At 45.1% G+C, this 21,469-nt stretch overlaps 1 protein-coding gene and 1 pseudogene across 25 annotated transcripts in view; one reads left to right on the top strand and one right to left on the bottom strand.

Annotated features, from left to right (window-relative positions):
- The window catches only part of LOC118091751 (uncharacterized), a 191,559-nt gene that overhangs the window by 145,388 nt on the left and 24,702 nt on the right, over nucleotides 1-21,469 (bottom strand). For all 25 annotated transcript variants that reach the window (XM_088653723.1, XM_060281015.2, XM_060281019.2 and 22 more), the window contains exon 2: nucleotides 9,585-9,633. The gene's annotated coding sequence lies outside the window, so the exon portion shown is untranslated. The remainder of the gene's footprint in view (nucleotides 1-9,584; nucleotides 9,634-21,469) is intronic.
- Nucleotides 12,622-12,682, top strand: LOC118092403 (U6 spliceosomal RNA; annotated as a pseudogene).

Consider the following 21,469-nt stretch of genomic DNA (forward strand, 5'->3'; position numbering starts at 1 on the left):
AATTAAAAAATGCACGTGTCAGTGAAGTTAGCTCTTTATTCAAAGGAAACAATAGAGTTCAAGTCTAGTGATCTCAGCAACTCTTCCCAGGTCTTGCCCTAGTGCAACAGTTGCGAGGACTGAAGGCCCCCGCTTTCCCACAGCTGCCTAAATCCCCTCCTCTCTGGTGTTTGTTCCAAGCAAACAGAGACTGCGTCTGCACACAACCCATCTGTCCTCTGCTCTTTTCATTTTTGAGCGTGTTCTGGAGACCAGGGGGGAGAGAAACTGGCCGCAGCAGGAGGAGGAGACTCCCTGAACTTGTCAGCAGTTGGCCTCATCTCTGTTTCTTACACACACTCTCTCTCTCCTCTCCAGCCTCTGCTTCTGGGCTGCTCTCTGCCACAGACTCTTCCTGCTCACTGAACCCTGTTGCCTCTTCAGTTTCCAACACCTCCTTCTCTGCTCAGTCTGTTCCTTCGTCTCCTTCTGTCCACTCATTGTCGTCTCGCCACCAACACCCTGCTTCTGAGTCTTCTTCCCTTGGGGGTCCACCATCTGGTTCCTTCCACCAGTCATCTGAATCCAGCCAGTCCATGAAATAAACAGAGTGAAAGGACAGTAGCCCTCTCCTCCCACTGGTGTCCCCGCTCCCCCAAAAAACCTGGTGCACTGTGGCCTACTTTCTTGCATATGAAGGCTCCATTGAGCTATCACAGGTAATACCTGCTGACGGACCTATCCCTCCAGCAGGGCAAACTAAGAATGAAGACCCTCAGAGAGCAGTCCTTTCTAAGCATTTGACAGCAGCTACCCAAAAGAGGGAGATGCTTCCTCCTCTAGTCTATTGGCAGCACCTTGGAGAGAATTAGGGACTTGTTGACAGGCCTGCCAGCCGGCACAATAACAGCCAAATATGAGTACAAAGAGCACCATTAGCAAACACCTTGAATGCAAGTGGATGCACTCACCTCTCAAGGAGACGGAGATGGAGGCAGGCTGGCTGGCTGGCCGAAAACCTTAATCCACCTTGACAGTCCTCCAGCACTAAAGAGCTTCTGCTGTACAATGCAGGTACTTGTATGGCAACAAAACAAAGGGCTCCCAGAGGTTAAGGGGTGCTCAACAAAAGAGGCTTGCTTTGCAAGGTTTGCTTGTTTGCAGCAGGCCTATCAACAAGCAGAAACTTGGTGTCTCTGCAGGCAAGTCCTCCAGCTATGGAATTAAGACATGCTTGGATGAAGCCATACCCACAACTGAAAGAGCTTCATTGCAGAAAAAGCCTTTAAGAAATAAAACACATATTGAGGGCTTGTTGTTGTTGCTTAGTTGTTTAGTCGTGTCCGACTCTTCGTGACCCCATGGACCAGAGCACGCCAGGCACTCCTGTCTTCCACTGCCTCCCGCAGTTTGGTCAGACTTGTGTTGGTGGCTTCGAGAACACTATCTATTGAGGGGTTAGGGGTTGGAAAGTTGTTTATCAGCAACTGTTCACCATGCCTATCATTCAGGGGCTCCCATGCTTCTTCTGTAATGTTTGTAAGCAAAACTAAGTGGGAAAATTAATCTGATTATCCTTCCAGCTCAACATTACTATTTGCTTCTGCCTTTTGGATCAGCAACAGGGAGGAAGGAGATGGCCCTTTGAGAGTCCCAAGTCCTATGGGTCTTAGTTTGCCATGTGTTTTACTTTAAAATTTACAAACGGCACAAACTGTAATTGTGTGTTTCAGTTCTGCAGGAGTGCAGAACACGGGGTCAGGTGCAGATTTCATCTTCATGACAATGTCAGCTTCCAACTTACGTTCAAGGAGGTTTCTATCCCTCTTTATGATTGAAGAAAGTATGTGGAGTAACACTTGAAGTCTAGGAAGACTGAGAGGTTAGGGCTGTAGCTCAGTGGTAGAGCATCGGCTTTGCATGCAGAAGGTCTCAGGTTCAATCCTCAACAGCATCTCCGGGTAGATTTGGGAAAGACTACTGGTCTAAAACCCTGGAGAGCCACTGCCAATCGGTGTAAACCAGGCATCCCCAAACTCGGCCCTCTAGATGTTTTGGGACTACAATTCCCATCATCCCTGACCACTGGTCCTGTTAGCTAGGGATCATGGGAGTTGTAGTCCCAAAACATCTGGAGGGCTGAGTTTGGGGATGCCTGGTGTAAACAATACTGAGCTAGATTGGCCTAATTCAGTAAAATTGGCTTCCCATGGTCCTAAGTGCCTTTAACTTTGAGCCAACTTGGATGCAAACCTATGTGAGATCTACAGCAGGCATCCCCAAACTGCGGCCCTCCAGATGTTTTGGCCTACAACTCCCATGATCCATAGCTAACAGGACCAGTGGTCAGGGCAGATGGGAATTGTAGTCCAAAACATCTGGAGGGCCGAAGTTTGGGGATGCCTGATCTACAGGGTTTGAGGACAGCCTTAAGGCCCGTTGTTTGTTTGTTTGTTTGTTTGTGGACCAAACTTCGTCAAAATGAATTCCAGGGCAGTGCACAAGCGGCACGAATAAAAACATTCATGCCAGATATAAATTCAATCAAACAGCAAAGCAAGGCTTGGCTAATCTGTGACCAGTCAAATGTTGCTGGACCAGAAAAACTCCCATTAGCTGCAGCCAGCACTGCCAATGGTCAGGGATGATGGGAGCTGTAGTCCAACATCATCAATATTCACAATGACTTAGCAAAACAAGGCAGTAACAGAACTTCAAAATATAAGGCAAACAAAATAGACATTAAAATGCCAGGTAAGATAAAACAGTTTAAACCTGATGCTGAGAAGCTTGTAATGTATAAATGTGTGTGTATATTATTATTATTAAAAAATTATATACCACCCTTCATCAAAAGATCTCAAGGACAGTTCACAGAATAAAATACAATATAAAACACAAGTAAAAAGTTAAACCAAAAGAGCAAAACAATAACCCACCTTCCCACAGACACATTTAAGACTGTAGAAAAGGCATCCCCAAACTGCGGCCCTCCAGATGTTTTGGCCTACAACTCCCATGATCCCTAGCTAACAGGACCAGTGGCCAGGGATGATGGGAATTATAGTCCAAAACATCTGGAGGGCCGAAGTCTGGGGATGCCTGCTGTAGAATATTAATCAGCAGGAGGCCTGCTTGAAGAGGACAGGTGACCCTCTCCAAGGATAGGTCCTTATGCCGCCCCTATGACCATGAATCAGGATTTTGCAAGTTAGCTCAGTTTGCATTTTTTATTCCTGCCACAATTTACTATTCTTGCTGGGAAATTTTATTTATTTATTTAAGTGCAGAGCCCCTGGTGAAAACTTGCGGACTTTTTCTGAGCACATGAAACTCTTCAAAACCAGGAGTTTTCACTACATGCAAGGACAGACCAGAATCCCCACGCAAGACACCCCCCTCCCCCAACAAGGGCTTATTGTTAAAAGAAATATGTTTTTTCATTTAATGCAGCTGCAGTTTTAAGCCCATAGGGAGAAGCTTTTGACAGAGCTACAGCTGGAAATGCTATTGTTTCCTCATGCCACCAAGGCTCAGAACCATTTCCTCTGTTCCAGATGCCTGGGAAGGCACCCCTTCCGCTTCCTACTAGGGCTTTTATTAATGACCCTGAAATACTTTGACTCAGTCCAGTCTTTTTAAAAGTGCTCCACCCCTAGAGCCAGGCTTCCTCAACCCAGCACCCTCGGGATGCTTCAGACTACAGCTCCAATCGACCCCAGACAGCATGAAATAGAAACACCTGGAGAGGATGAGGTTGGCAATGGCAAACCATCCCCAGTACAAATCTTGTGTGTCAAAAGACAAGTTCCCCTTGACTGCAGGAAACCTGCCCATGTTGTTTCCAGAACATACACGTGGCTGCTTTGGTAGCTGTCACAAGCAGATTTTACCATTATTTCTGCAATGTGGTTTTGAATATTGTGTTTCCAAGGAAGTCAGCACACACACACACATTTTTAAGATAGATGAGGCTTTCAAAGAGCACTCTCATCAAGATGCAATATGAACCTCCTGACTGGCACTAGACAACAAAGCAAGCCTGTCCAAGCTAAAAGGGGGTACATCTATTTCACATTTTAGGTTTTGTGAAACAACCAGCAAAATGTTTTCGTGAACATGCCAGTTGCAAGGAGTACAGTCTGGAAATTGCTTCTAGAAATGGCATGCTATAGCACCTAGAAATCTGATGTTTTTACACAGCTCTGTGTGAAGCTGGCATGTTTCCCACCCCCCTCCAATAAAGCTGGCACAGAAGAATTTGGAAAAAGAAAAGCCCTGAGTTCAGGGTTTTGTTTGACACTTTAAAAAAGCCATGAAAGGAGAAAAAGCTGAATGGAAATTAACTTTTAACTTACTTGACTCTTGCTATAAAAAAAAAATAGCTGGCTGTGTCACCCCTAAAGCTTCACGTTGTCAGCAAGCCATTCACATGGACACAGTACCAGCTGTTTAGAGCCTAGCAAGACAGGAGTGCCTGGCGTGCTCTGGTCCATGGGGTCACGAAGAGTCGGACACGACTAAACGACTAAACAACAACAACAAATCCCCCACTCACCCAAAAGAGTTCAGCGAGAATGAGCGCTTTTGTCCTTCCTCCACATTCCTGTGCCAGAGTAACCCCACCTCAACCACCATTTTGAACTCTCTAGAAAAGGGGATTCTACTATAAAAGTGGCTTATCTGGAGGCCTCCAAGCAAGCAGTCCTCAACGTCCTCTAAGTTTCTTCTTCCTCTACTACTTCCTATCAAGGCAAAAGCACTCAAGTCTTTCTTTGGGTGGCTGTATAGATATTCCAGTAAATATTTCACTGCACCAAGAACCAGCTGCTAAGTTTGCATTCTGCAGATCAATGCAACCTTCCCAAAATATGAAGAAACTTTGTAAAAGAGGACTTAATGCTTTGGTGTAGGATGTTGTCTTCCCTTGTTTTTCTTTTCACTTTCTGGTAAGGCTATTCTCTAGGGGAGAGAGACTAATGGGGATTTTCCTCTCTTTTTACAAACAACACACACACACACACACACACACACACACACACACACACACACACAACCCTTGATGTTAATAAAGCACTTTCATTCTGTTCCGTAGATAGCCTGCTAAGCCACGGACCGAAAAGGGGTGGTCAGCAGCTGTTCCCATCAGCTGCTTTCCTTTAATAGTACAGGCATCAAAAAGGAAAGCAGCTTCCATTGAACTAAAAGCAAAGCCAGGGAATAGCGTATTAGCCAAAAGCCATTTCCGTAATGGGACTACGGTTTTTATCATCAATCAGAGGGACCCAGATTAAACTTCTGCCTCCTCTCATTCTGCCCTCCCTGTATGTGGCTGGAATAGAAAAACAGCAGCAGACTCCATATTTTAGGAGTGTCCTGGAAAGCAGCCCCACCCAACAAGATTTCAGGGGCTTTTGGCATGGTGGTGTGAAAACACACACACACACACACACACACAGGGTGCTCCTTTTCATTTCAGCATGGTCAACTAGGACAGCTGCGCTAAGCAGATGGAGGGGGTTCACATGGGCCCCCCTCTGTTTTCAAAAGGGATTATTTGCAAGGAGCAAAAGCTCTGATCCACTCCTTTACATGTGAAATAAAACCGGGAGATCTCATCACAAGGTGGACGGAAGTACCTGCCACTCATGCTACCCTGCCAGCTTTCGATTGCCAGGAATCCGAGTTGGAAATTATTTCTTAACACACAAGTTATGGATAACTCAGTCAGTGCAGCAGGAAACTCTTAATCTCAGGGTTGTGGGTTGAAGCCCCATATTGGGCAGAAGATTCCTACATTGCAGGGGGTTGGACTAGATGACCCTATGGACTCCTTCCCCCACAGAGGTGTGTCTGACACCTGCATTATACAGTTTTCATTGTATGCTGAAGATGCACCTCTCTACCTTAGCTTTTGACAATTCAGACACATATTCTAAGCGCCCAGCCTATTCTTGTGACTGCAGTTTGCTTTAAACTGTTTTTAATACTGTGTGTCACACTGTTACAAACCACCCTAGAATAGTAAGGTGAAGGGTGGGTCATTAGTTAAATGAAACTTCCATGTCCGGAGGCAGCATACTTCTGAATAACAGTTCCTCAAGGACAGACAGTGGGGAAGAGCAATTGCCTTCTTCATCTGCCCTGTGGGCTGGTCACTGTGGGAACTTGACAGAAGGCTCCTGCCCTGTTCTTTTGACACTTTAGGTATATGTTTTTAGGATCCACCTTACTTCTACAACTGCAAGTTGCTTTAAACAGTATTTGATCTTTTGTTTTAATTCTGTGACCCACACCCTGGGACCTTAGGGTGAAGGTCAGGTTAAAGTAATAATAAATGATGGTGATGATGATGCAATTTTATAATTATAACAGCTTTCCTTTTCATCCATCCAAATGACGGATCCCTGACATGGTGCCAACATGTGGGGAGTAAACTAAAGTGGGCTTTACCCACTCACAGAGGTCTCCTATGAGCCCCCATACACTTTTGCGCAGACCAAGGAGTTATAATGCAAAGAGTTGTGATTCTTGCTTTTTTCTGTGTATGTTCTGTTTTAATTCCTTCTTTAGCTAGCGAAGGGGTGGAGGCATGAGGAGGCTCCAAATAGTCACACAATCTTGATTCTTAAGAGAGGATCCTAGGAGGATTTTCAGTGATCTAAATCCTAGGTCATGGGCAGGGTCATAAGGCAAGGAGCCCTCCCTTCTCTCAAAGGGGCCGTAGAAGGTGAGTGTGCAGGTAAGCATTGCTCCTCTTGCAGAGAAGGCTCTCGTCAGCATGTTGCTTTGGCGTCTCCCCAATCATTCAAGAGACAGCAATCCTTAAAAGGAGGATTGCTCTGTGTGTTATGGCTACTATGTCCTGCGTCAGAAATCGGCCAGTTTCACTGAAATATCATTGGGGGGTGGGTTAACGTGGGGCTGCACTTTGCTCTGACTGATTGAGAGAGGGTACAAAATGTCTTAATAACCACGGAATATTCACACAGGGGCAGATCTACTGTGAAACTAATGAAGCTTAAACTTCAGAGCCTCTGATCCTGGAGGGGCCCCACAAGCCACATCTAGCGGACCCAATTTGTTTCACAACAAAAAATGGATTTGTTGTTGTTATTGTATATATTTCAACAATACCAAATAAATTATTATTATTTTTTAATTGTCCAGTAGCACCTTAGAGACCAACTAAGTTTGCTCTGGGTATAAGCTTTCGAGTGCTGTGGCACTGTGGTCTAAACCATTGAGCCTCTTGGGCTTGCTGACTGGAAAGTCGGCGGTTCGAATCACCACAACAGGGTGAGCTCCCATTGCTCGGTCCCTGTTCCTGCCAACCTAGCAGTTCGAAAGCACGTCAAAATGCAAGTAGATAAATAGGTAGCGCTCCAGCGGGAAGGTAAACAGCATTTCCATGCGCTGCTCTGGTTTCGCCAGAAGCGTCTTAGTCATGCTGGCCACATGACCCGGAAAAACTGTCTGCGGACAAACGTTGGCTCCCTTGGCCAGTAAAGCGAGATGAGCGTCGCAACCCCAGAGTCGTTCGCAACCAGACTTAACTGTCAGGGGTCCTTTACCTAAGGTGCTACTGGGCACTTATTTATTTATTTATTTATTTTGACTACGTCAGACCAACACGGCTACCTACCTGAATCAACAATACCAAAGTTTGACATTCAGTAGCACAGGTGTTATAAAGGAGGTGTGTTGCAGTAAATTGGCTGTTCTGCTGTGGCTAATGTAACCCACCCCCCTTTTAACAGAGGTCAAGATCCTAGAGGAATAACAGTGAGTTCATGAAAGTACTTAAGTGGATACCAAAAATGCAAACTCACATAACATTTGTGGTGATCTGTCATGCAACAACCCCACTGAAGCAGTTAACTTCTCTTTGAAAGCCTCATTGCTGCTGCTAACTACAGGGCCCCACGATGCAGCGAAACTCCTGCTTACAATTTCCCACAATGCTGTTTCCTTATGCTACTCTCTGCAGGTATAATAATGCGTCATCACAGTCAGGAAAACATATTCCAGCTATGCGCACAAAAATTAGTCATCTGGGGAGTTGCAGCTTTCACTTAGAAATCAAGTTTCTAGTCCCTCAGTCTTCAAAGCACCTGGGCCAACACTTGGTGGGATTTCAGGTGACAGCAGAGTTGCCTGAGTAGTTTCCAGTAAAGTCAAGGGCTTCAGCAACTTACAGAATTATCACAGGCAATTCTGCATAACAAGCCATTTGTGGTACCTTCTGGGGTGGGGTGAATAACATGCTGTGGGATTCTGCACAGCAGATATTGCAGTGAATGGATTTGGTTAAACAGCAACAACTACATACACAGCCTTTTATAGAACAGCATAAGCGAAAGGAAAGGAAATACGGCTTTTTCATCAGACTCTCCTCTTAGATGGAGGTGTTAAGTGTGGCTGCCCTGTGATCTGCAAGAGGACCCTGTTCTACCAAGAGGTTTTCTCCTACTAATTAGATTCCATGTGGACTCGCTCAGCAACATTTTCATTTCCGGCAAGCAATGCCTGCAAGACGCATCATTAACAGATGTGCTGTGCCCTATCTGGCTCTTCTGCTTTGCTTTGAACATATGTGGCACAGATGTCCCTCCTATCTATACTGCACCAAGGTGACAAAACTATTAACTGCGCAAGTGAATTTCTACATCAAGGACCAAAGCAAGCAAACTGCTTAACACAAACATGGATTTGCTTCCGATACTGCTCAGGAGGCCCTTAGGTAGAACAGATCCAAAGCGACAGAAAGCCCCAAAGACAACTCAAGGCAAACGAACCCTGAAAGGGTGAGGTAGCGGCATATTTCATTGGCAAAGATTCCCCCAAGGGACTCCTACACACGCCAAGTCAGCACTTGAAATGCTGTAGCAAAATGACCTCATCTTTGTCTATTCCTGTGATGGCCAGATGAGCCCCGTAAAGCTACACTGCTAAGTCTCCAGCTCCAGTACACTCTGGTCTTTGCTACTGAAATCTGAATGGTTCTGCACCAATTGTACGTACAGTCCAGCTACCTATAAGGCAAGTAAAACATTTCTTCTAGGTGACCAAGCAGGGAGCTTTGTTTAGTGGGCTAGGTTCAACGGTCTTGCATTAATTTACAAGGCCCTTAAAATGGGTCCAGAATATCTTAGGGACCCCCTGGTTCCCAGCTTGATCAGTGAGATATTCGGTGACCCCCCCCTCATGGCCCAGATACATGGCTTGCAGCCACTAGAAGCCATGCAGTCAGTGTGATGAACATCCCACCCAACTGAGATTAGACAGGCCCCCTCCTTGCCAAACTTCAGACCCACGACTAAGACTTCCTTGTTCCAGCAGGAAATTTATGGTGTATTTTTTACGGTTTCATTACGCCATTTTACTGTGGGTTGCTGTGTCTGTACACCTCTCAGAAATGGGAATATTTAAGCAGTATATAAATGTGTCGGTGTCGGCTAATAAACAAACAAATAAACAAACAACTTCTGCAAAACAGAGGAGCAAGATGGGCTAGCAACTTTCGGGCTAGTCTGCAAGTGCTGGAACAGCCTGCAGATACTGAAATAGGCAATGCAGTGCCTATAACGAAAAGCAGCTCTTACCTTAAGCAGATAATCCTGTAGTGTGTCCTGGATCTCACAAACCGCTTATCTGCAAAATAAAATATTTAAAAGAAACAGTTGCAGAGTTTCCAATAATTTGCTCTTGTTTCAGAATACACATAACCCTGCTAATTTGTTTGTCAGAGGAGCCTAAAGTGCTTTTCTTTATCATCCGTGTCACTGCATTGTCTAGGATTGTCCTAGCCACGTAGCCTCCACTCTCTCGAGAGACAAGAGTCATTAGGATACTAATCCAGATCTAGGAGGCTTCTTGCGCACCATTCAATATAAACTTCAATTAAGGTAATAGCCTAGATAGCATCCCATTAAGGAAGGCCGAGGCAATGAAACGCACCAGACTTTGCAGCAGCGTGGAGCTCCTCATCGCACAGAAGTGAAACCCGGCTAGAGCGAGCGCACACCCCTTTAATTAGTTGCACAATTATTTCTAATCAAGTAAACAATGATGTAATCAGAGAGAAGGTTTAGCACTTCGCACAGCAGTCAGATGTCTCTAACTCAACTACACAACAGGTAAAACCATGCTTAACCAGACTAAAAGAAAGTTCGAATTTAGCAACTTTGAAGACCCACCCGCTGCTGCAAACTGCGCTTCCCAATGCAAAGCCATATGGATGTGATGGCCAAGGGTTCAACAGAAGCAGCTCTAGACCCATTTAACCCAAGTTGTGCCTGGATAACTCAGCTATGAGTGGCCACTACCTACAGTCAACACTCAGCAAGGAATGAAACAAATGGGTTTTTTTCGGGGGGGGGGTTATTTTGATTATGTATTTTGTGATTTTATCTTGTGATTTTATCTTGTGAGCCACCTTGAGATCTACAGGTATAGGGTGGTATAGAAATCGAATGAATGAACAAACAAACAAATAAATGTTCTGCCAACCTTGCTATCTACATGGGCTCCACGGAGGGTAACACCAGACACAGCCCCACCCAACACACCCTGCCACCTCCATCCACATTTACGTAACGCCAAGTGGAGGTGCAGCACAGAGCCCTGCCCACGCTGTATGTCAGCAGACATGCAGAAGCAACAGCCAAGGCTAGAATGCGCTCACACCACGAGCAGAATATTTTTCAGCAAGGGCCCAGCCTTGCGACACTGAGGGCGGGTCACAGAAGCAATTAAATGTTAATCAAGCACGTTGGAGGTTGTAAGTGAAGAAATCCACCAGGTGTCGTGAGTGTTTTGTGACTGGCAAAACTGTGACCACTGGTCCAATTGTGACCAGGTGGAGATCTCTGGATGCCAGGCTGGCGACTAACATTTCTACCTGGCTGGTCCCTACAGCTTTCTTAAGCAGGTTGGCAGAAGAGCTAATTTATTGCATTTATCTCCCACCTTTTCATCCAAGGAGTCCATGGTTCACCCCCCCCCCCACCTCATCTAATCCGTACGACCCTGTGAGGTAGGTGAAGAGGCTGGGACTGACTCCAAGGTCACCTAGTGAACTTCAGGACTGAGTGGGGAATTGAACCCTGATCTCCCAGGTCCTTGTCCGACACTCTAACCACTTGACCACACTTCCCTCCTAGAGTCCTTCTGCTATGGGGCAGCACTATAAATTAAGTACGTTAAATAAATATGAGGAAAGCCTAATGTAACTTAGAGAAGGATCTGAAATATTTTCCTTGAAGCTTGAAGTTGTTTTATTGGATATTTTAATGTGTTGTTAACTGCTCTCAGGTTTTTCCTTTAAAAAATAAAGCAGTATAGAAATTAAATTAATAACAATGATAAATTCCATGGGGGGGGGGGGGTAAATGGCACCTAGACATTCTGTTGTGGCCACCATAACCTAGGTTTAAGGTAGCATTTGGTGATTAGCTTATATATACGAGTTTCAAACACTCAAAGATACCGTACTAGCTGAAAAACTGGTTGAAGAACATAGCATTGGCAGCATCTGGTGGCTTTGAAGCATCCTGCTCTATCCTCTCCGCACCCTTTCTGCACAAACCACTCCGTGGGCACGCTGTTAGCCAGCATTGGCTGCCAGAAAGGCCCAGTTGAGCCCCACACCCAATATTCTCTCTGTGCTGACTTTCACATGCATATACACTTTGGCAGCCCTTACCGATTTTCATTATCGATAAACCCCAGGGATTCCAGGACTGATGTCTGAAAACCACCAGCTCAGAAAATAAGAGCAGCACTAAGTAGAGCTTCTGGAGCGTACAGTTTTGCGCCACCTCCCCAAAAGCTATGGCTCCCTCAACCCAAGCACCCCACTGTCCTTCATTGCACTTTGCAGGAAAATGCTAGTTACAATTCACGTAATGTGCACTTTTAATCCCAATCACAAAATTCAGCTGCCCGGAGGGTAAAATTTGGATTTTTGTTGGCAGGGATTCAACTAACTTTTTTTTTTTTTTTTGCATAGGACAAACGTGCTGGTGTGATTTCTACTGTGTAGTTGATTCCTTCCAACTTGTCATTCTTCTCTGTCTGTCTGTCTGTCTGTCTGTCTCTTTCTCTCTCTTGCATGCACACACAGCTCTCTTGATAGAAAATTTCCTAACATGCTTGCTCTACTTTCAGCAGCTTAAGCAAAGTTTTTTTTAAGAAGAGACAGAGAAAACAGAGGGCAGAGCAGGGACGGCACACTCTCAATGAGTGAGGAGCAGGGAACCACTCGAGACTTGGCCTTCCACCCTGACATCACAGCTCATCTGCTTCTGTCAACAGAGATCAGAGGACACAAACTACATTCTGCATGACTCAGTGGAACTGGTGCTTCTTCACCTTGGCCAAATCATTCCCAATATTGAGCAAGGAGAGCAGAAAAGGGCAGAGACCTCCACAGGTATACAGGAAAATCAAAGTCAGTTGAAATGAACCTTTGTTTGCTCCCCCCCCCAACATACACACAGAGAGCACCCCATAACCCAGCTGGAACAGAGGGTTTCTGCACACAGCTTCTGAATAGAATAGACAGCTTCTTGTGCCAATAAAGGCTAGCAGAAAGTAGTAGAAAGTAGAATAGACAGCATGACTGAACTAAGCTGAAAGGTGCTCACTATCGCAGCACATATACTAAAATTGGAACAATACAGAGAAGATTAGCAGGCCCACCTCCAAAAAAACTAACCTGGACGGACGGAAGCAAGCAACTTGCCACTTGCTTCCCTTCAGCCTGGGATTTTGACAGGTGCAAGCTCTCAACTTTAATCTGTACGAACCACCATTCTAGAGAAATGGTGGTAAAGGTCAATAATGCCCCTTAATAATGTCTACCAACTTCACCAAGTTCATTTATACCAGTTCCTGAGAATCACCAGTTGTGAAACTTGCTGTTGCACTCACATTCTTATTATCATTATTAAAATTTGTATACAGCCCTTCATCTGAAGATCACAGGGCAGTTCACAACATAAAATTACAAAATGAGAACACAAGATACATAATAAAACAAAAACAAACCAGTAACTCCCTCCCACAAACCTATTTATAAGGCTACATAGAATGTTAATCAACTAGAGGACTGGTTATAGAGAAACACTTTCACCTGGCGCCTAAAGAAATGTAATGAAGGCGCCAAACAAGCCTCCCTAGGGAGGGCATTCCACAAGTGGGGAGCCACCACAGAAAAGGCTCATGTTGCTGTCCTCCAAACCTCCCCCATGGAGGAAGCACATGAAGGACCTCAGATGATGATTGCAAGGGCCGAATCTGTTAATATGCTTGCAGACTTCCCACAGGCATCTGGTTAGCCATGTTGAAAAGTGGGTGCTGATTCAGCCACCAAGCTCTTCTAACATTACGATCTGTCCACGAATGCACCGTGAGCCTCTGATTAGTCAGACTTGGATGTATTAAAATCACAAGGTGTGATTTTCCACACCTCTTGGTTTCTGGAACAAAGCTGTCTAGGGTGAACACTAAGTAACCCCTCATGAAACCTTCCGCAACTTGATGTCATCCAGATGTTTCGCCCACAATCCCCAGGCAACACAGTCATCTATGCTGGCCAGGGCAGATGTGAATAGCCCAAACACATCTGGAGGGCACAAGGTTGGGGAAGTCTGCCTTAGGTCTCTTTTGGCAGAGGAGGAACGTTTGTTCCTCTTAATAGTAATCCTAGCTTGTCAAAAGATGGAACCAAATACAATTCACCTCTTGGATAACTACTATCTTCTACCTGGGCTTTCTGCCAGCATCTAGACTTGCCACGGTCTTAAATCAAGCATTTAAGCTGGGGCTATGGCAGGCTCACTTTCCACAGAGCAGCCAAGTTTTAGACACATCCCTGCTCCGAATCAAGTTACTGCCTCACAGAATCAGTCGAGTTTGTATATACAGTAAAAAGAGAGCAAAAAGGCCCGTAGCCTTCAAACAGTCTCCTTTTGTAAGCTAGTCAATAAATACTTATAGATGGGCAGCTATAAATATTAATATTGTCATGACTTCTGCACTCCAAAGATCTGTGTGCCCCAAAGTTCTCTTGCGCTCCCAACAAGCCAAACTGGGAGAAATAACTGGTAAGCACTGTTTGCAGAGAATTCAAATCCACGAGTTGGGCTTCTTCACTAAATAAAGCACAAAATTCCCTTCAAAGCACAAACAAGACTTGGGAAGCCAATGTACACAGGGGTCTTTGACTTTATTTCCTTTAAAATAAGGCTTGGCCGTTTTCCCGCAAAACCATCCAAGCAGTGAACGATAATTCAGTCTAACAGCCAGCCTCCTCTGCCCTGCCCGCAGAAAGGAGAGACCCATCGCATCTGGCCTGGCATCCTGAATGAACCCTTATTATCCCAATGCCCTCCAGAGGAGGTTTTCTGCCTTGTCAGCATCAAGTTCCACAGGGATGCAGAGAGGCAGAACAGTATCTTGTGTCATATTGTTTACCAACACATGAGGATGGATTTTTGCAGCCCGCAACCTTCAGCTGAACCTGGAACGCTTACCCTGCAGACAAAAAAAATAACCAAAAAAAAAGGGCTCTGCCACAGGCAAGTTACAAAGTGCAGAACAAAAAAGAAGCAGCCATTGCGGGGGGGGGGGAGAGAACACAGTCTGAGAGGCAGCCAATCCAGCATTTATATCGCAAGCTCCAACTCTGCCAAAGCCACTGCCAAAGGAGGGTGTTTGGGGTGGGGAGGAGGCGTCTGTAGCCCAAGGCTTGGCAAGCAAGATGGTTCCTTAAGAACAGAGTCCAGCCACTTTGGACAGATGCCCCAAGAACCTCCTCCCTTAACTGCTAATTTGGTAAAATTAAACGACCCCTTGCTGCCGAAGAGGTAAATCACAGCATTGGTTTATAACTGCTATAGGCGTCTCCTGCCAGGCGGACTGAACGATGTCCAGTGATGACTTCAGGGGAATTGTTTCTGGGGAAAGACTGAGACGTCCCCTCCATCAGCCGAGGTTCTCCTCAACTGGGGAGTTTTGTTAAGGAAGAAAAGAACTACACGTCAACTTCCTCAAAGGAGGTTAAGAGCAGCGAGGAACTTGGGAGTGCAAGTCTCCAATTCACGACTGGCTCCACTGCAAGAATATTTCCATGACAGGATCCTCCCCGTCACCTTCCTAGTGTCCTGTTCACATTAAGCATTAGGGCTCCTGCTTCAAGGAGCAGGCAAGAAGTGGGGGTGGATGGGTTCATTATTATTTCTTTACAGTACATTAAGCCCACAACGTGAGCAATGGTTACGTTCTGAGGGTCACGCCTAAACGCAAAATCGTGTATAGTCAAAACACACTGGGTAGGTAAGACTGCCAAAGTCTTTTTCTGCTGGACACTCACCCCCTTCCCCCCCTTTTTCAATTGCATAAAGCTGAATGCGCACAAGTTAAATGTGCGTAAGTCACAGTCTTACTGTACTGCATTTTCATATCTTCATTAAGTTTACGTTTTTTAAAAAAGGAACCAGCAGGTGTGTCCCAGCAGCCTTCACCAATCTCGTGCCCTCCAGATGTTCCGGACCAGAACTCTCCTGGCAATGGAAATCTCCTCACACGGGGTTGACTCCTCCTATTTACAAAAGGCTCTTTGATGCTGGGGAGGCTTCTGCAGAAAGGAAAGGGTAACAAGGTGGCTTTTGCAAATCTCCCTTCCTCTCTGAAGCCCTTGAAACTCTGACCCAGAGGGTTGGGGGAACCCTGCAGAACGAAGGAGGGATCTGAGAAGCTGCAGAAGGGGGAATTGTTTCTTCCCCCTTGCTGTCATAGAAGCCTCTGCTGAATCAAAGGACCTTCCATGGAAGGGTGAACAGATCTGGATACAATCCATTTTTATTTTTTACTCAAATGCAGCTGGGAATTTGACTGTACTGTTCTGTAGTAGTGGGGGGGGGGAGTGTGGAAGAGGGTGCTTAACCCTTGCCCTGCAGGCTATTTTTCATCGCTGCTATCAAGCTAGCAGCCTCCACCCAGCCCCCTACAAACCTGCATAGCATTAAAAGTGGGGGTGGGATAATGACATCTCAATCACAGAACATACAATTTGGCCCTCACTTCTAAAAAATAACACTCTGATTTGCAGAAAGAGGACTATACATCAATAAACTATTCTACAGCAGGCAGGGAAGAACATATCCCTTCTTTAAAATGATGCCAGACCACAGCTGCCATTTTCTTCTAACAACCAGAACCAGCACCCATCAGAACATAAACTTTTAGATTATCTTTCAGAATCCAGACTTCTGCTCTCCATCAGATTTGGTTTCCGCGACCAGTTTGACAGACCACACCAATGACATGCATTACTTAATGCTTCTTTCCTTAGGGCAGGAAAAGTCCCTGCATATTATCAGTATTGTGCATTTTACCCAACAGGCTTCCCACAGAAATAATTGTCACCCTTGCAAAGAGATTTACTTAAAGCTAGTCTAAAGATTATCCAACGGGTCTCCTGCCTCCTGTGGCCATGTGATAGGGTGGGATTTTTTTTAATGTATTACCTTAATGGGTGAATGGATCTATGTAGGGTTTTGTTTGTTTGGCCATAAATTGCTTTGAGTTGCCTTTGGCAAGTGACCAATAAACTTAATTAATCATCTTCATCTCTGTCTCGCTACTCACTGTTTGAAGGAAGAAGCCCCAACTTCTTCCTTCAAACTTGGTCACGGTTTACCTTGGAATGGCCCCTGGAGAAAGGGTCCCTAACTCATGCTGGTCCTAAAGGACCCTCTTTCTCTCTGCTCTGCTCAGACACTACAGGCAATTATTATGCAGCGGCCAAGAATTAGGGAAAGCTGTCTCAGTAAGTCCCTAAAATCTGGGTCTCAGCTGCCACCGCTGATCCCTTCTTTATTACTGAAGACAAATCAGAGGCCTTAAGCGCCACCTTTTGCTATGCAAACCTGCTTGAGAAATAAGATCTGCATCAGGCGCTCTTCTCCAAGTGTCCCTGCCTGCAGAGCAGAGACCACCGAAAGGGCCTTTTAGTGGTGGTGACTCATTCACAGAAAATACTCTCCCCCCAGGGAGACTCACCTGACATCCTCACTATTAGGTTTTGTGTGCCAAGTCCATTTGCCTCGACATTTTGGGTGGTTCTGCATTCCTCTGTTTTACCAACCATTGGGCTTTTCTGTTGCTGCTGGGGTCTTAGATTTCTTAGCCTGTCTCATTCTGCTGCTTTTATGATGTCATTTGAAGTATTTTTAAAGGTGTTTTTAAAAAACTAGGTGCCTTTACTTTTTGTTACCCATTCTGGGATTATTTAAAAAATTGAGAAACAAGCTAATTATATCCTGAATAAGTATTTTATCTTTTTAAGGATGAAAAGAAACAACTAGGTGGTGTGGTCAGGCCAGCTGTTTCAAAATAATCACAGTATGAGCAATATTGTTAATTAAAGCAAGGCCAAAAGAAAATGTTTGCCAAACATACAAGTCAGACATATACATACTTTGACCTTTAGCTTTGCCTATTTATTCAACTTATGCTTCTACCTGCATTTTATATTTTAAACACCATATTATTTGCATTGATTGATTACTTTATTAATTGGGAGACAGTGCGGTATCGAGCTTGAGTGTTAGAACAGGACCTGAGAGACCAGGGTTCCAATCCCAACTCTGCCACAAAGCTCACTGGGTGACACTGGGCCAGTCACTGCCTCTTAACCTACCTCACAGGTTAACTGAGGAGAGGGGTGAACCACATACTCCTTGGAGAAAAAGCTGGGGTAGAAATGCCATAAATAAATATAAAATTGTTCTGTAAAGTGCAGTGTGACCATCTATGAGATCTTTTGATGAAGGGCAGTATATAAATTTAATTAATAGTAATAATAATAATAATAATGGTAATAATAAATAATATGGTGAAAAGTGGTCCATAAGTATTGGGAACAAATAAGTAAAACTGAGTCATTTTATTCCTTTGACTGCAATCTAACTTAGGCCCAACTAGGCTTAGTTTGACTGAATAACTGTCACTGGCAGTTCTTTCATTCTAAAGAACTGAATTTCAAGCTCTGCCTTTTTCGCGGTGAATGCTAACCCCATTAGTCTAATCCAGGGGTCAGCAACCTTTTTCAGCCATGGGCCGGTCCACTGTCCCTCAGACCTTGTGGTGGGGCAGACTATATTTTTGGGAGGGGAAATGAACAAATTCCTATGCCCCACAAATAGCCCAGAGATGCATTTTCAATAAAAACACACATTCTACTAATGTAAAAACACCAGGCAGGCCCCACAAATAACCCAGATATGCATTTTAAATAAAAGAACACATTCTACTCATGTAAAAACACGCTGATTCCCGGACCGTCCGTGGGCCGGATTGAGAAGGCGACTGGGCCGCATCTGGCCCACAGGCCTTAGGTTGCCTCCCCCTGGTCTAATCTGCAGCAGCCCTTTCCCAACTGCACCAAGTCAAGGAGACTGAAGTCATCCAAGCCCTGTCATTCCCCCAGGACTGGCAAGGCCATTGCACCAGAGGGCTTTGCTGTAACTCAACCCAAAGCCAAAAATAGAAACCCATGTGGCTGCATGAGCCCTACTACAATTCAGATCAAGCTCCCCTAACTGAATAAAGTGACAAACGTCTAAGCAAGTGTTCAAAAGCTGCTTCTAACACTGAAGCTGAGCCACTGTAACAGGGAGGCATATTTGCTTTGGAACAAAATATGGAAGACAAGGTGTTCTTCTCCCATTTCTGGCAAAATCTGAATGAAGATGGCCCATTAAAAAAACCCCATCAAGATTAAGGTGCACAAAAGCCCTGCTCACCATTCCCTCTCGTGTGATTCCAGCTGCACTGGAGGAGAAAAGAGGGGCTGCATTTGCTGGGTCCACCCCATCCATCGTGATCCCGACATAGCCCTCTGTGGGTTTAAGAAGAGCTTCTGCAGTTGGGACCCTGCTCTACTTGCACTGGGTGGAATTCAGTATAGAGCTAAGTGGGGCTTGCATGTATAAAACAAAGGTATCTTGTGCAACAAGACTTTTCTCCACTCTCCTCTCCCATCTACCCCCCAAAATTTCTTTTGCAGGTTCCCCCAAACCTCCAGAGCAGATTTCAGGGGCGTGGGAGAGGAGAGAAAGGATAGTCCCATTGTGCGAACAGATGTCAATCCGTGCACAGAACAACTTAGTTGAATCCTGCCCACCAGCTCCCTGATCTTGCAGGGTTCCAAAACTGTACGGGAAGCCACCATGAGCTCAGCAGGAAGCAGGTGAAGTGAGAAGAACACAACAGAGGGGTCAGAGCTAGCAAGCACATATCTGCTCTTATTCTCATCGCAAAAGGAGAAGAACACCAGAAAGGGGCTCAGTATCATTGCATGAAAATACAACTTTGGCTTAATGCACCAAACTGGCACCCCATTTGCTTGCTTTATATCTAACTTCATTCGACCATAATAATGAAATTCTGTACACTTGTTCAGGACACAATTCTACATTCAGTCTCTGCACCCATTTTTAGTGGCAAAGGATATATCTCCCTGGAGTATCAAGACAGCCTGACGACATTTCATTAATACCAGTAATTTGGGGGGCAAGCCTGTAGTTCAATGGTAGGAAACCAGTTTTGCATTCAGAGGGTCCCAAGTTCAATCCTTGTTATCTCACAGTAGGGCTACGAATCTTCCCTGTCTGAAACCCCTGAGAGCTGCTGCCAGTCCTTGTAAACAATACCAAGGTATTGTAAAAAGCAGCTTCCTTTGTAAAAGCTGCAGACTTGTGTCTTTGTACTTTGTTTACAATTGTCTGTTATACCTCAATAAAAAGTATTTTAAAAGTACAAGGTAGTTTCTATGTTCTAAAGCAACAAAGCCTATATTGACACCAGGGATAGCTCACTTGGTAGAGCATGAGACTCTTAATCCCGGGGTTGTGGGTTTGAGCCCCACATCGGGTAAAAGATTCCTGCATTGCAGGGGGTTGGACCAGATGACCCTTGTGGTCCCTTCCAACTCTACAATTCTCTATCACTAAGGTGGGTAGAAACATTATTCTGAGTCTTTGGGGAAATGCAGACACCCTGCTAGTTTTATGGACCCAGTCACACTACCCTGATGCCAGCAACAACCTCAGCTGCTCAGTTCTGATCAAACCTCGTCTCCAGAGGCCGCCTCCTCCTCCTCTTCCTACGGATGAAATCTGAACCAGCTTGAAAGCAGCAGCTCCTGAGCCACAGAGGCAGCCTGCCCACTGGAGCTCCATGTCACCTCTGCCTACTTGAATTTCAAGCTTTACGGCCTGCTGGTACTTTTGTTTCTCCATTAAGGTAACTGGACTCTGGAAATCACCACCATTGGCTCTCAGAGTGCTGCAGGAAACAAAAGAGCTATCACTCCCGGAGCAGAAGATTACAGCCTATTATAGCCATCTAATGCTCTCCATTTGTCAGGGAGGTCAGAGGACACCTCCCTCACTAGGGTCTCACCCAACGCCAAGGAAAAGAACAGCTTCCATCTTCATACCCAGGTGCTGCACAGAAGGAAATTACCGTAGTCTTGCCTACAAGGGTGGCAATTACAGGGTTATCTCTGCAGTGATTGACCTGCCCCATAAGGTGTATGGACGAAGAAAGAGCTGAGGTTGTGCTAGCCCAATTTCAAAGACAGTGTGACATATAGCACTGTGTGCCATTTGGAGGGGAAACTCCCCTTTTGCTCACAGCACAGCTTCCACAGTGCATGATGGGATCCCATCTCTTAGAAAAAGTTGGCCAGGAAACTCCAAACTGATTTTGGTTTTGCTTGTTGCAAGGATGCTTCTCAATGCAGGCTGTTGAGATACCTTTACACTGCAGGTGTATTCTATTTTATTCCCAAAGAAATTTAGGGATTCTAACATTGTGAGGTTGCTGAAAGATCACCTAGCATTCCCTCATCTGGTCAAGAACTACAGTACTGAATTCTTTCAACATGACCCTTAGACTGCCTTTCAAACTAATGACTTTTCTGGGTGTGTGTATAAGATCTATTCATATGTGTGTATTACATATTAGCCATCAATATGTGCTATTCTAATACAAATCAGTTGTCCAAACCACTCTTCAGAATATCAAACCCACCAGTAAGGAATGGACGATCCCCTCCCCAAATACTATACTTAAGAGTCAACAAGCAATGCCCTTCCTTTTAAGAGTTACCTTGCATCAAATAGAAGAGGAGGAGTAGACACTTTAAGCCAAACCTTCCTGTCTAGCCAGATTCCAACTCTCCATAGCTTGGCACCAAAGGAGATGAGGGAGGAACAGAGGAAAGCATACTTTAAAAATCTATAAAGGTAAGGTTTCCTCCGCCCATATTTCAGGTATAGGCACTCCAAGCATCCAGCCACACTTCTGTTATTTAGCAACAACCATCCACATCACAAGAGACAAAAAGTGTGGCCATTCTTATATTTATGGAGGAAAGGGTTATTGACAGCTGCTGGCCAGGATGTCTATGGTG

This window comes from Zootoca vivipara, chromosome 11 (genome assembly GCF_965207765.1).
Source record: "Zootoca vivipara chromosome 11, rZooViv2.hap1.1, whole genome shotgun sequence".
Taxonomy (NCBI): domain Eukaryota; kingdom Metazoa; phylum Chordata; class Lepidosauria; order Squamata; family Lacertidae; genus Zootoca; species Zootoca vivipara.